Source organism: Pteronotus mesoamericanus, unplaced genomic scaffold (assembly GCF_021234165.1).
Source record: "Pteronotus mesoamericanus isolate MK-2021 breed Mesoamerican mustached bat unplaced genomic scaffold, CSHL_Meso_final contig_20, whole genome shotgun sequence".
Lineage (NCBI taxonomy): Eukaryota > Metazoa > Chordata > Mammalia > Chiroptera > Mormoopidae > Pteronotus > Pteronotus mesoamericanus.
In genome coordinates, this window is record NW_026555085.1 from 48,218,691 (window position 1) to 48,232,106 (window position 13,416).

At 38.7% G+C, this 13,416-nt stretch overlaps 1 protein-coding gene across 2 annotated transcripts in view; it reads right to left on the minus strand.

The window, feature by feature from the left end:
* Positions 1-13,416, minus strand: part of BACH2 (BTB domain and CNC homolog 2) — a 317,702-nt gene that overhangs the window by 279,612 nt on the left and 24,674 nt on the right. The gene's annotated exons all lie outside the window — the stretch shown is intronic.

A 13,416-nucleotide genomic window follows, 5' to 3' on the forward strand; every position in this document is an offset into this window, starting at 1 on the left:
TGGAGTTTTGTCTCATTTAAACCTTAGGAGGCAGCACTATTATTATCCCTCTTTTACAGAGGGGTAGGCTGAGGCAAAGAGGGGTTAGGTGACTTTACCTAACATCACATATCCAGGGGATGGAGCTAGATATAAGCCCAAGTAATTTGAAACCAGCAACTTGTCTCCTGACTATAGATAAAAAGTTTCAAAAATAAGCAATACTCTTTTCAATTGGAACTATAGTTAACAGTATGCAAATAGTAATAACAGCACAGTAATAGTAAAAGTAATTGTAATCACCTGTTTTCATTCTTCCATTTGGTTTTCAAAATCTTGATGATTTCTAACCCAACTTTCTGCCCTTTTGATTATTTTTCCTAAAAGCCTAAGTGTTAAACAAACTACTTTCAACCACTTCTATTTTAGCCATAATATTCTTTTCCTACAAATGGAAAAAAAATCACACAGGATGGTTTCTTTTAAAACAGACATTACTGAAACTGTAAATATTTTTAGCTCTTTGTACTTTTCATCCAGCACTTGGCTGACATAATATAGAAACATTTTAAAATAGCCCTTCAGTATTCTGAATATCATTAGTTTAGCACATACCCAGCACCTGCTTGGCTCGTCTTAATCAACACTATTTTGCTAGTCATATGAAAAAAGAAAACTCTTTCGGTTTCAGAATTTTTCTCTCTTAAAAACCAAATATACCACCAGGGCATTTTGTGCTAGGTTGCCCCTTCTCTTCCTAACTTAGAGGGTGACACCTGGACTAACTCATGGGTGATTACAAGATGCCACTTTCCCCTACCCAGCACGTGAGAAAACCTCCCAGACAGGAGCCCTAGTAACAGCTGTTGGGACCTTAACGGGAAGTTAACTTTGTTCTACCATTTATAGATAAGGGGACACGCGGTGTAAATCGGCACTGATACAGGAAGGTGACAGTGGTGACACGGGACGTACCCTCGGACCTGTTTTTCCAGGGATGGGAAAGTGAAATCCATAAATTTCAGAAGGACATAAAGAAGGGAAAAGGGGGAGGAGGGAAAAAAGGAAATAATTTAATTAGAATTACTATGTTCTAAGACTCTGTGCTTAGCATCAAACTTTCAGCTGCAGTGTGAACAGCATTATGTTGTAACAAAACTGAAGTAGCCCGCCTGAACAAACACAGACACCAGTGTATTTTAAAGTCCCAATACCATGAGGCACGGGTTTGAAGACTGCCCAGGTATCATTATTTAATAATACAAAGATTAACACAGCTGAGTGCCAAACAGCTTTTTCTTTCCAGTCAATTTTGATGAAGACTTTATAACATCATTTGCCATAATCGAAATTCCTTGGAACATGAGGAGGTCTCTGACCCAAACCAAAAAGAAGTGGTTAAAAACACCTATGTTAAAAAGGCTCAAGAAAGGCAGAGCTTCAGCGTGAATATACACTATATTGTCTAAATGGACACTTTCAAGAATGAAAGGGGATGTTATCACCTCATTCAGGACACAGGAATAAACAAGTGTAGTACTGGGTAAACCAAGACTTACAGTCACCCATCTGTAATCCACACCCCACAGTTATGAGCCCCGGAAGGAAGGGTTATAACCAGGTTCCAGTGGAAACCATTTTGTTTCCTTTGACAGTTTTATGTCTCCCCAGATGTATGAAACAATGCTGATAAAATCCAAATTTCCTACTTAGCTTAATTTTTAGAAAATATCTTTCCTTAGGGCCCTGGCCAGGTAGCTCAGCTGGTTAGAGCATAGTCCTGATACACCACGGTTGCGGGTTCGATCTCCAGTTAGGGCTCATATAGGAACCAACCAATGAATGCATAAATGAGTGAAACAACAAACTGATGTTTCTCTCTCTCTCTCCCTCAAACCAATTTTTTAAAAAAAATCTCTTACTTTAGAAGTAAAATTTGGAATTCCCAGAAAGCACTCATTCTTCTGACTTTATCATTCACCTTCCCCAGGAACAGATAATCAACGGTAAGAATCTATCCAAGCAAAAGTTAAGTCAGTATTGTCTTGGACAAAGGTCGGCATTTAACTCAGTTTCATCAATGACTGAAACAAAGATCTAGAAGGCATTGGTATGAAAATACAGGTCAAGGGATGGCCAAAAGGAGATTCCAAAAGTTCTTGCAAGGAAGGAGGTGAAATGATGAAGGAACAATTCTGTGAGGAATACTGAAGGGAGGTGAGCATAACTAGCCTGAGAAAAGAAGACTTACAGAAACCATGGTGCTGTCTTTATTTAAATAACTGAAGATAGGACCTATGAATTGATAATTAGTCTTATTTGCTATGCAGAAATTAGAATCCCTTAGAGGAGGCATCTGCATTTGATGGTGTTGAACCCGAAGATGTTTAAGGTCTTGCCCATTCTAACAGTCTATAATTACATGGGAGAAAAGTGCCACACTCTTTATGAAGTCAAACGCCAAAAATTGGTCTGGAGTTCCACCAACAGGTTGTCTTCATCAGGTATTTGCAGTGTTATTTTCAAGCCAAGCTAGTGAATGAAAGGGCAACACAAGCTGAAATAAGGATGTCAAGGCATTTTTTAGTACATCTCATGGATGAGTCCACAAGTATTGCAAAGAAAATCACAGCAGCAGTTACACCACGTATCTCATATTTGATCTGAAATTAACCATATAGAAGCCCTAGTCATCATAAAGGACTTATGTGGTCAAACACAATGTGTGTATAGAAATAAATAAAACCATAACTGCAAGCTATTTTTTAGAAGCTATCATCGCACAAGTTGCTTTTAACATACAAAGAATTCTTATCCCAAAAGGTCGTCTGTACACAGAAATGCACTATATCTTTATTTTGTCCTACTGTATAGTATCCTACAAAAATAGTTTTCGAATACCTACATTATAAAAATTTAAATGCAGGTAATTTAGCAACAAATCACAACCAGCTAAAAGAGCTTAAGTAAGAGAATTCTAGGGCCAGAAACAGAACCAAAAAGATAACACGTATTAGAAAAAATACTGAGAAAAGCAAATCAACAGACCATAATCTCAATATCTAGTGCAGAGCCGGGCAAACAGTTGGTGAATAGAAATAAATGCTTCCTACTGACAGACTCAATTAAATACAGACCATAATTTGTTTGTGAAAAAAATAACGGAGTCTTCCTAGATCTGTTCTAAATTAGTTGAAAATATTCACTAAAAAGAAAGAGAACTGACATATTTAGGCATGCTGATATAAAGCAGCACGCTGCCCTGTTGTTCTGTGGGGGCAGTGGTAAAACCCTCTGCTGTGTATAAGCCCTGGACCCCCCCAACGGTGGGATGTCCTGTACACTTAGTAGAGGAAGGGTGATTTCAAGCCAGTTTTTAATTAATTGCTCTTCACCTCTTTGTAGTCACAATATGTTTGGCTTTAAGAGAATAAAAAACAAGACCTAGAAGAGAAAGGGTATTTCTTATACTGTGTCTGTATCTTCTGTTTAGAGTAACCTTAGATTTAAGAACTGTTTCCTCTTGGACTTTGATCCTACAAGAAATAACTACAACAGCAAAAACAATAAAAAAAAAAAAAGTACCAGCAAAAACCTATGTGCTGGGAGATTTATAGAACAGTAGCAAATTGATCCAGTCTAGCTGTATAAAGAAGTCTCCTGTCAATTCATTATCTTCCACTTACAGGTATTTTACTATATCTTAAAAGGACTGAAGAAGCTATTATAATATTTCAAACTTAAAACTATTCTCTCGAGCATTAACATACATTATACAACCAAGCAAAATCTCAATTTGCCTCCATTAACACTCTAAAATAAGTCAAGATTGTAAAAATAGTGAGTTCCCAATCAATTGACTGGCTTTTATTCTATATCCACCCAGTATTAAGTGGGTGAATATAGAATTCTGACTTTAGAACCATAATGTATCCCCTTGTTGAGCCCCATGAATAATACAAATTATATCCCTATAATCAATAGAGATGCAAGAAATCAATATAGACCATTCTCTCCCTTCTAACACATTATCTGAGGGTTTTAAAAAAATACTTTATATTCCTCATGTGATTTGTGGCCACACAAGACTGATTTTCCAAACTGAACCTCATTATGCATTTGCTGCTGCATCTCCAAAATCATCAAAATTTATTCATTTTCATTCAACATTTATTAAAATTTTAGTTTGTGCAAGACACTGTGGTAAGGGCACGTGGTACGAGATATTCGCAGTCCTATCATCAAATTTTAAATCTAGTGGGTAAAAGGCGTATACACAAGCATTCACTCTACAAGGCATCCAAGTGGTGCCTGAACGGCGAAACCAAAATCCATGGGGGCCCAGGAGCAAAGCGGCACTCAGCTGCGGTGAATGAGGAGACAGTGAAGGAGGGACCATCTGAATTGGGCATGAGAGGAAAGGATGTCCAGGAGTTTGACTGACAAGATTAAAGGGAAGAAAAAGAGGTCAGAGAAAGAAGCCAACTTTAAGCAGAGGAAACACCAAGAACAAAATCGAGCAAAGCAAAACCTGCAATGAGTACTTCATATCACCAGAAGAGCAAGTAAGAAAGGTTCCTAGCTACAAGCGGGGTTCATTTGTCCATGTTGGGAAAAAGTGCAAGATAAATGGTTCATCTGAAGGATCAGCGGTTTCACAGTCTGAAAGACAACCTTCCTCTTCCTCTCTCCCTCAGTCATACTTTCCGAAGCACTTGGCTTCAGAAGAGACTTTAAGGAAGAGGCAAATCCCAGCCAGCTGTCCAGGTGCAGGACTCAAATCAGGAGCCCACAGAGGGACGTATGTTGTGACTGGGCCTCTTTCATCCTATCCTTAGGTTTTCCTCTTCCCCACAGATCATTCCTTTTAAGGCTCCTTTTTATTGGCCTCCTCCTTAAATGTCCCTTCCTAGAGCATCTGCCGATGCTTCTCCCTGTTCTCCATCTCTCACCCCCTCAATGTCAGGACTTAACTGAGCACCCATACACTGATGACATCACCCATGCAGTCACCCAAACCTGGAACTTGGGAATTGTCCCCAATTATTTTATCTATTTCAATACCTATATCTGAGTTCTGAAGATGCTACTTCTGAACTGGCTCTCACCAACATCGTCTCCTAATCTCTTTACCTTTTGTTCCATCACTTTCCTTGTGGGCTTCTGTAGGAGCACAGTAACTGGTCCCCTGGCCTCCGATTCATTCCTCTTTAGCTGCATCCCTACCTAACTGTGAAACAGTATTTTTAAGGCACAAATTTTGTCAGGAAATGTCTTCAATTAAAATTCCAGAAGTGGTTCCTCACCATCTACAGGATAAAAGCCAACCTCCTTAGAATGGTATAGAAGATCCTTCATAATGAGGATCCCAACTACTGCATTTTGCTGTGTATAATCGGCACTTTTTTGCCCAAATTTCTGAGGGAAAAATAAGGATGTGCATTATACATGGGTAGTAATAATTCCGTATCTATGTAAGTGTTTAATTCTTTTATTTGTTTATGCATTAAAAGCATAACTCTAGGAAGCAGTAACAACGTCCGTATGCAAAACAGTAACCCTGGAATACAATAACCGGTTTTGTTTCTAAATATAAATACAAAATTGAATTAAAAAAATAAAACTCAAGGTTTTTTTCCTGCACGTTTGGGCCAAAAACATGGGTGCACACTATACACAGCAAAATACGATATGTTTTAGCCTGTCCTTCCTCCACTCCTCTCTTCCTGAACCGACGCTCCAGTCATATTGAACTATCTGATTTTCACTTTGTGATATGTGTTTTGTTTCTATGACTGCACACACCCTTTGCCTTGAATGTTTCTGCCACTATCCTTGTCCTACTGGGGGAATTTAATACACATTCTTTTAATGTTCAGGATGGGATTCATTTGCTCAGCGATGTCTTCACTAACTCACATTTCTGTGGGGCCCCTTCTTATCCCCACATTCCCATCCCAGACCCCTCAAGTGGCTCCTCTACAGTTTATATCTGTTCATGGCACCTGCCACATATATTCCTGGGGAAGAAATATTATCCTGTTCCTTTCCGAACAACACAAAGTAGGCACTTAATGAATGTTTACTGGCCGAAAGAATGAATGATGAACAAATCCAATCTTCCATCTTGAGTCTGGCATGATAGAATGTGCCTCTTAAAAACAAAATTCTTACAGAGTGGCCAAAAACCATTATGATGCTAATCAACATTATAGGCATGCACTGGTGGCAAAGTTCAAGCAGTGACATCTTCAATTTACATGTGAAAAGTAAGCACTTGGCATTAGAGGAGGGAGATTCAAATATTCTACATAAGATTGCCACAAAGATAGCTCAAGGGCTATCATCCCAAGGGACATGCATTCATTCCTAGTAATTGTATAAACCAGAGTTCACATTCCACACAGAACTTTCTAACACAAATTGGAAACAGGAGACTGTTAAGCTAGGCAAAGGGAAAGCATGGCTTTGATACACAAGAAACCACACATGCATTTTACATTAAATGCTGTTGTAACTTGTTCACAGAACACAGTACGAAAATTATTCTAAAGTTATAGCTTGTAAATTTGATATGTAAATAGGGATTTAAAATTAGAAATCTCCATGGCCACTGAACACTAAAAAGAGATTTTTTAAAAAAGGAAATGAAAGATAAAATATATAGTTTTGAACTCTCTGGGATGTATCTCCTGCGTGTCTGACCAGTGGGAGGTGAGTTATCACATTCAATGCACTGAGTAAACACAAGAGTTTACTGAAAATGGACCTTTTCGTGAAAAATCATGGGTCCAACATCTCTATGACATGTATTGCTGTTTAAAGGAAACATGCTTTCTACTATCCTTGACATGATGCATGATGGACTTATAGGAGTGGGTAAAAGTAGGTTTACAGTTGTAAGTACGTGAAATAGTTTATTCTTATATTATTGTACTATTTATTTGCATAATAACTGCAAACCTACAGTTGTTGTAGTATTTATTTGCATAACTGTAAACCTACTTTTGCCTACCCTGTATTCAGAAAGACAGATTAACATGGTTTCTATCCCAAAGTTTCGTGAAAATAGCTTTTATTTAATTAAAAAAAAATCAAACATAGTTCTTGTAAAGTATTTAATTTTGTTAAAGATAAATGTTTTCAGGGAAACAGTCCCAAGAAAGCTTTTAATTTATTTAATGTTCTATGAGCTAATGGTATCAAGAAAATGTATATCTTTGTTTTAAAATACACAAATCAGTGGTGCTTATACATATCATCCACTCAGCTGAGTCCCTGATGTTCAGCTTTATAAGAGTAGCATTTTCCTGGAACTGACTCCTGAGGCCTAAATCTGCAAAAAGTCTGTGATGACATGAAGCTTAACATTTTGCCAGACTGGGAACATTACTTCTCAAAATAGTGTCCTAATACATCGGCTTTTACTCCAACCTAAACAAAATGTCAGGAAAGGACTTCCATGTTTACTCCTACTATCCATTAGGAAACAGTTTTGACTGTAATAACTGAAGGTCCCATGTTCTCAAGGCAATGGCACCAGCGAATTCCCTTGAAAATTTGCTCATAACCACAAGTCTAAGTAGATGTGGCTTCTCAGGTTTTACATTGATGACGCTAAGGAAATTCATCTGCAGGCTAAAAAGCTTATAACCCTGGCCAAAACACAAAATGGTTTCAGAAAACCAGGAGAAAGTCCTTGAACTAAATAAATATATTTGGGGAAAATGTGCATCAATTGGGTGGTTCATAGGTATTTACAAAATTTATTCTTTAACAAACCAAACTGGAATTCTAATGATCTCCTTCTATTTCTCCTTATACTTTTCAAGTTCATTCTCAGCACTGTTCAATGTCTGCTCTTTCTGCTCTTCGCTCTTTGTCTGCAGTTTTCAATTAAGAATTCCTTTATAACAGTACTGTGGTTGTGTAGGAAAATGTTCGTGTTCGTCAGAGATGATGCTGAAGCAGTTAGGGGTAAAATGTTACAAGGTCTTCAACTTAATTTCAAATGGTTCTAAAAAAAACCCCAAAACAACCCCTTTCCCTGGCACACATACACAAAACTACACATAGAGAGATAATTTAACAAGTTTTGATAATTGGTGAATATAAACTTAGGGTGTAGAAGTGTTACTTACATAGTCCTTCATCTTCTCTCTAGGTTTGAAGTTTTCAAAAGAAAAAATGTTTTAAAATAATTACTTTAACGAGTACCAGCTTTTCAAATTGTAAATGCATGTCTTTAGTATCACAAATGTAAAACTTGGGGGACCTCATGCTAAAGAAATGTCAGGACCAACAAAAGACATATTTGATGTCTTCTACAGGCACAACCATGATTCAATTTGCATGTTCTGGAAGCAGCTGTGATTTGAACATGAGATAGAGGTGGAAAAGCATGATGAACACATCCACAATCCAGTCATCTGCCTCCAAAAAATCCCAGAAAGTTGGGGCTGCAGGGTCCCCTGGTCTCCACCTCCCTGGTTCACTCCACCTCTTTCTAGTGTTCACCAGTGTCTCCCGGGAAAGGTCTGTGAGACCTGTAAGGATTTGAGGGTCATGGGACAAATTTGCCAAATAAATGACTGCATGTTAGATCTATTAATTTTAAAATATGTGTTATAAATATTCTTAAATGTGTTTAAAATTTCAGCTCAGTCTAACATGCTTCTTCAAATATTTACATCCAAATCTTATGCAAGCAATCTGTTATTCTAGTCAGTATAGATTTGGTCTGAGAAACAAAAGATTGTAACTAAAGACATGTTTTATTTCTGACAAACATGAACTATCTTTCTCCTTCATATACTGGTACCTGTGACAAGAAGCATTACAAACATTTCCTCGCATCAGGCAAGATGGGGTGTTCTATTTCAACCTCAACGGAGTATGTTTGTTACACAGTTTGAGAGGTAGGCTGGCAGAATTCTTTTCCCTTCAACTATTTTTTTCTAAGATCATGTTCCAATTGTCCTAAGACAGGATTTTGAAATAGCAGCACCCAAACAGTACTCAACACAGGGTACTAAACGATCATTTTGAAGGCCAAGTCTTATGTCAGCTTCCAAGAGACAGATGATTTGATATAAACTTAACTTTCTTGAAAGAGAGAGAGATGGAACTCCTACCTTTCGTGACAACATGGATGGAAGTGGAGAATATTAAGCTACGTGAAATAAGCCGGTTGATGGAAGACAATTACCATATGATCTCACCTATAAGTGGACTCTATTCAACAAAATAAACTAATGAACAAGATAAACCACAGGCACGGAAACATGGAACAGAAGGAAAGTGACCAGAGGGGATGGGGAAGGAGGACAATGGTGGAAAGAAGGGGAAGGGACTAGACAAAGAACATTTAGGAATGACCCATGGACAATGGAGTGGGAATTGACTGGGGGGGGGAGCGTGGGATAGGTAGAGGGGGGAAGGGGGAAAAATTGAGACAACTGTAATAGCATAAGCATGATTTATAAATTTTTAAAAAAGCATTACTAATTATGTAATAAATATTTATGACTGAAGATATAAAATAAAACCTATTATTAAAAAAAACAAATAAACTTAACTTTCTTTAATGTAGTTGTGCTAGTATAATGCTAATTCCTAACTCACACATCAGGATCTTTGCTAGAGTCTATCTATCCTGAATACGATTGTCTTTTAATTAGCTTGATGTCTATGGTAATAACACAAAGCTTCAGAGCAACTCAACATACCCACGTGAAGCCTGTACCATCTAGAGCAGTTTGTTTTGGGTGGCTTGTAATCGACTGGATGGTGTTTTCTCAATAAGAAACACTAATTGCAAGGAAAGGTCTTTCTATCTACTCTGAGTGTTTACTTATGTGGCAGGGATGGTGTGAGCAACCATTCTATGCATATCAGCTCATTTTATTCTCATTTCCACACTGTGAGATAGGTAATGTTACGGACATTAGAGAGAACAGAAGAGGAAGCTCTGAGAAGAGAAAGGAACATTTATGAAGCACTACCAGGTGGCAGTGTAACAGTGCTCTCTACACATTATCCTACTTAACTCTCTTTACAACCCTAAGACCTAATAAGCATTAGTAACCCCATTTTACAGAGAAGAAAACTGGAAGGTACCTAAGTTGACTAAGATTGCTGAGCTGGGAACAGAATCCACTTATGTCAAGTACAACATGCACACAATTCCTCCCTCCAGTCACATTCCACAAGCCCCAAGCCGGATGCTGAACAAGGTACCCACCACAGAGGGGACAGCTGTGACCATCTCCTCCTACTCATTGAACCCAGTAAGGCTAAAGCAACCCAGTGCCCGGATGGGGAAAATAAGGATCCATGCCTGAGGTGGAGAAAGCAAGTTCCTTTTTAAATGCAGAGGATATGATCAATTGGGAGGTTTTGTGTTGCAGGTTAACCTAGATCTTAAAACCAAATGAACACTAATCCTCAATCTGATTTGAAGACTGAACCAGCCTTGCGCAGATCCTGTGAATGACCAAACACCAAGAAAGAAGGGAGCCCTAGAAAAACCACTGATAAACTTTTCTCAGCTGTCTTCCTTCTTGTCCTCCATACCTCCCTCTGTATGACTAACTGTGCATCTAAATTTACATGTGTGACTATTCACAATAGCCAAAAGGTGGAAACTACCCAAATGTCTATCCACCAATGAATCAATAAACAAATCGTGGTATATTTGTGGCACACAATGGAATATTTATCCACTCGTAAGAAGGGCTGAAGTACTGGTAGATGTTACAATGTGGGTGAACCTCAAAAACATTATGCGAAATGAAAGAAGCCAGACACACAAAAAATCACATGTTACATGTTTCCATTTATATGAACTATCCAGAAAAGGTAAATCCATAGAAGCAAATAGCAGATCAGTGGTTTCCAGAGCATGAAGAATTTGGTGAATGAGGAGTGACTACTTAATGGGTATGGGGTTTTCTTTGGAGTAATGAAAGTGTTTTGAAACTAGATAAAGGTGATGATTGCACTCTAAATTGTATACTGTAAGAGGGTTAATTTTATGTTTCGTGAATTTACTTGAATAAAAAAGGTACATGTATGAACGCACACTCCTTGGGCAGTCTTGAATGCAATGTACAGTGTGCCAAGCCATAAAGATACCCCACCCTGGGCTCTTTTTACATTACACGCAAATAGACACACGGATTTCCTGTAAGTCAGCTGATCTTGAAGAAAAAATGTTAGAGAAAGAAAATGAGAACTAAGCCATCTCAAACAAAGCAAAACAAAATTTGACACTATCTCTGTCATCTTCCTATCTTCTCTATCCCACAAAAACAAACAAACATAAACCCTAATCACTGTGGTTTGTTCCTTCAAAATTAAATAGAAAGATCCAATAGGCTTTTTAAACATATGAAAAGAGGCACAAGCTTGCTGGTAACCAGGGATACTCAGACTAAAACAACTAGGGATCACTTTTCATCCATCAGAGTAGGAAAACTTTTAAAAATTCCTAATAACCTAGCTATGGTGAGGGAACCAGGTACTTCATAATTTGCTGGTGAGACTCTGTATCAATGTAACTTTTTTGAAATGTCATCTGGCATTATCCTTGACTCAGCTTTTAGGAATCTATCCTTCAAATATCCAAGTACATACATAAGAATATGAGTGTGTATGTATGTATGTATGTGTGTGTGTGTGTGTGTATGTATGAATTTTAACAGCACTGTGGCTGGGAGTAGCAAAAACCTAGAATACTCCTGAATGCCCATCATCTGAGAAATAACTGAATAAACTAAGGTACAGCTGTAAACATAACAAGCATTAGATTTTTATTTTAAAAAGGCATTAGGTTTTAGCCACGGCCAGTGTGGCTCAGTTGGTTGGAGTGTCATCCCACAGACAGAAGGGTTGTGGATTTGATTCCTGGTCGGGGCACATACCTAGGTTTTAGGTTCAATCCTTGGTTAGGGCACATACAAGAAGGCAACCAATCAATGTCTATTTCTCTCTCTCTTCCCCTTCCTTTCTCTCTAAAATCAATAAGTGAAAAAGTTAAAGAGAGACTTAGAAACAAATGAGCCCATGATCCTGGGGGACTGGGCAGCTATAGGACCTTGTAAAGCATGGTTCAGAACTGATGGACTTCCTCACCTCTGCTTCAAGGGCTCATCAACTTGACCCCAAAATGATGTCTTCAATAGGTAGTAATCAATTAAACACTCCACAGTTAGAAGCTGGGAGCTATGTAAATGAATGAAATGCATGACAAAGTGTGTTAGATAAGGTAGCTCAGTATAACTAAATGCAGTATCAGTCAACTAAGTGGTATTCATTAAGCTCCTACTCTGCTCAGCACTGAACCGCCTATAAATTTAGCGTTTAGAAAAGGTCCACTGAGGAAGAACTCAGCAACACCAAAACCCACAGTCCAGCCTTGGACTTCACCTCCTCATTCACCAGCCTATCGTGCAGGGAACAAATGGCCTTACCCTTTGTCAACTCTTATACCCTTTCACTCTTTGTCACCCTCGACTTCTCTGCAGCATTTGGCACTGCTCAGTAGCTTTTTATTTTTTTCTCTTAATTATCTTCTCTCCTCCAGTTAGCTGCTTTTCCATTTCCTTCATGGTTCCCTGCTCCTTTTTCCTTCCTCTGCTTGACCAAGGGCACTTCCCAAGGCCATGAGTCAGTCTCTCTCTTTCTTGCTCTCACAAAACTCATTCATTTGATCTCTCCTTCCAAATCATCCCCACCTCTCCCTTGACTCGCCCTTGTTTTCAACTCTCCAGTAGTAAGGTTTTTCGAGCATATGGTGTCTCTACCGCACATTTAAACCATTCAAAACCCTTCATTTCTTGCCCTTGTGCTATGGTCCCATACAAAGAAGCTTCTCTCAACTTCGTTCATTTCTTCAACAACAGCATTGTCCCCCCAGCCGCTCAGTCTCCAAATCTTAGAGCCTTGTTCTTCATCTTCAATTTCAATCATTCAAGGCATGTTGATTCCTTAACTCTCACCTCCTTCTGTTACTACCCACTTGCCCTGACCAGACCCTCTTTAGCTCAGGGTAACTGCTTCTATTTTTATCCTGTTCTCTTTCCAAACTGGCCAGCTTTTTTTGCTGCCATTCTGATCTTTCTGTCACTCTCCTCAGCCACTCAAGAACCCTCACCACTACCCACATCTCCTAGTAATAAGGGGCAAAATAGAGCAGAGTCACCAAAAGCTCAGGGTCTGGAGCCTGATGGCTGGGCTTTGAATCCCAGTGCCACCACTGAAAGGCCGTGAGCCTGTCTCCTTATCCCTAAAGCAGAGTTGATAATAACATAATATCTCCCTCAGAGGGCTGCTATGAGTACGGGATTCATTAAAAGATGTAATGAATTTGGAATAGTTCTGGTTTACTGCTGAATTTGGATGGGCCCCAGCCAGACTGGCCTGTAGCTTGTCTCC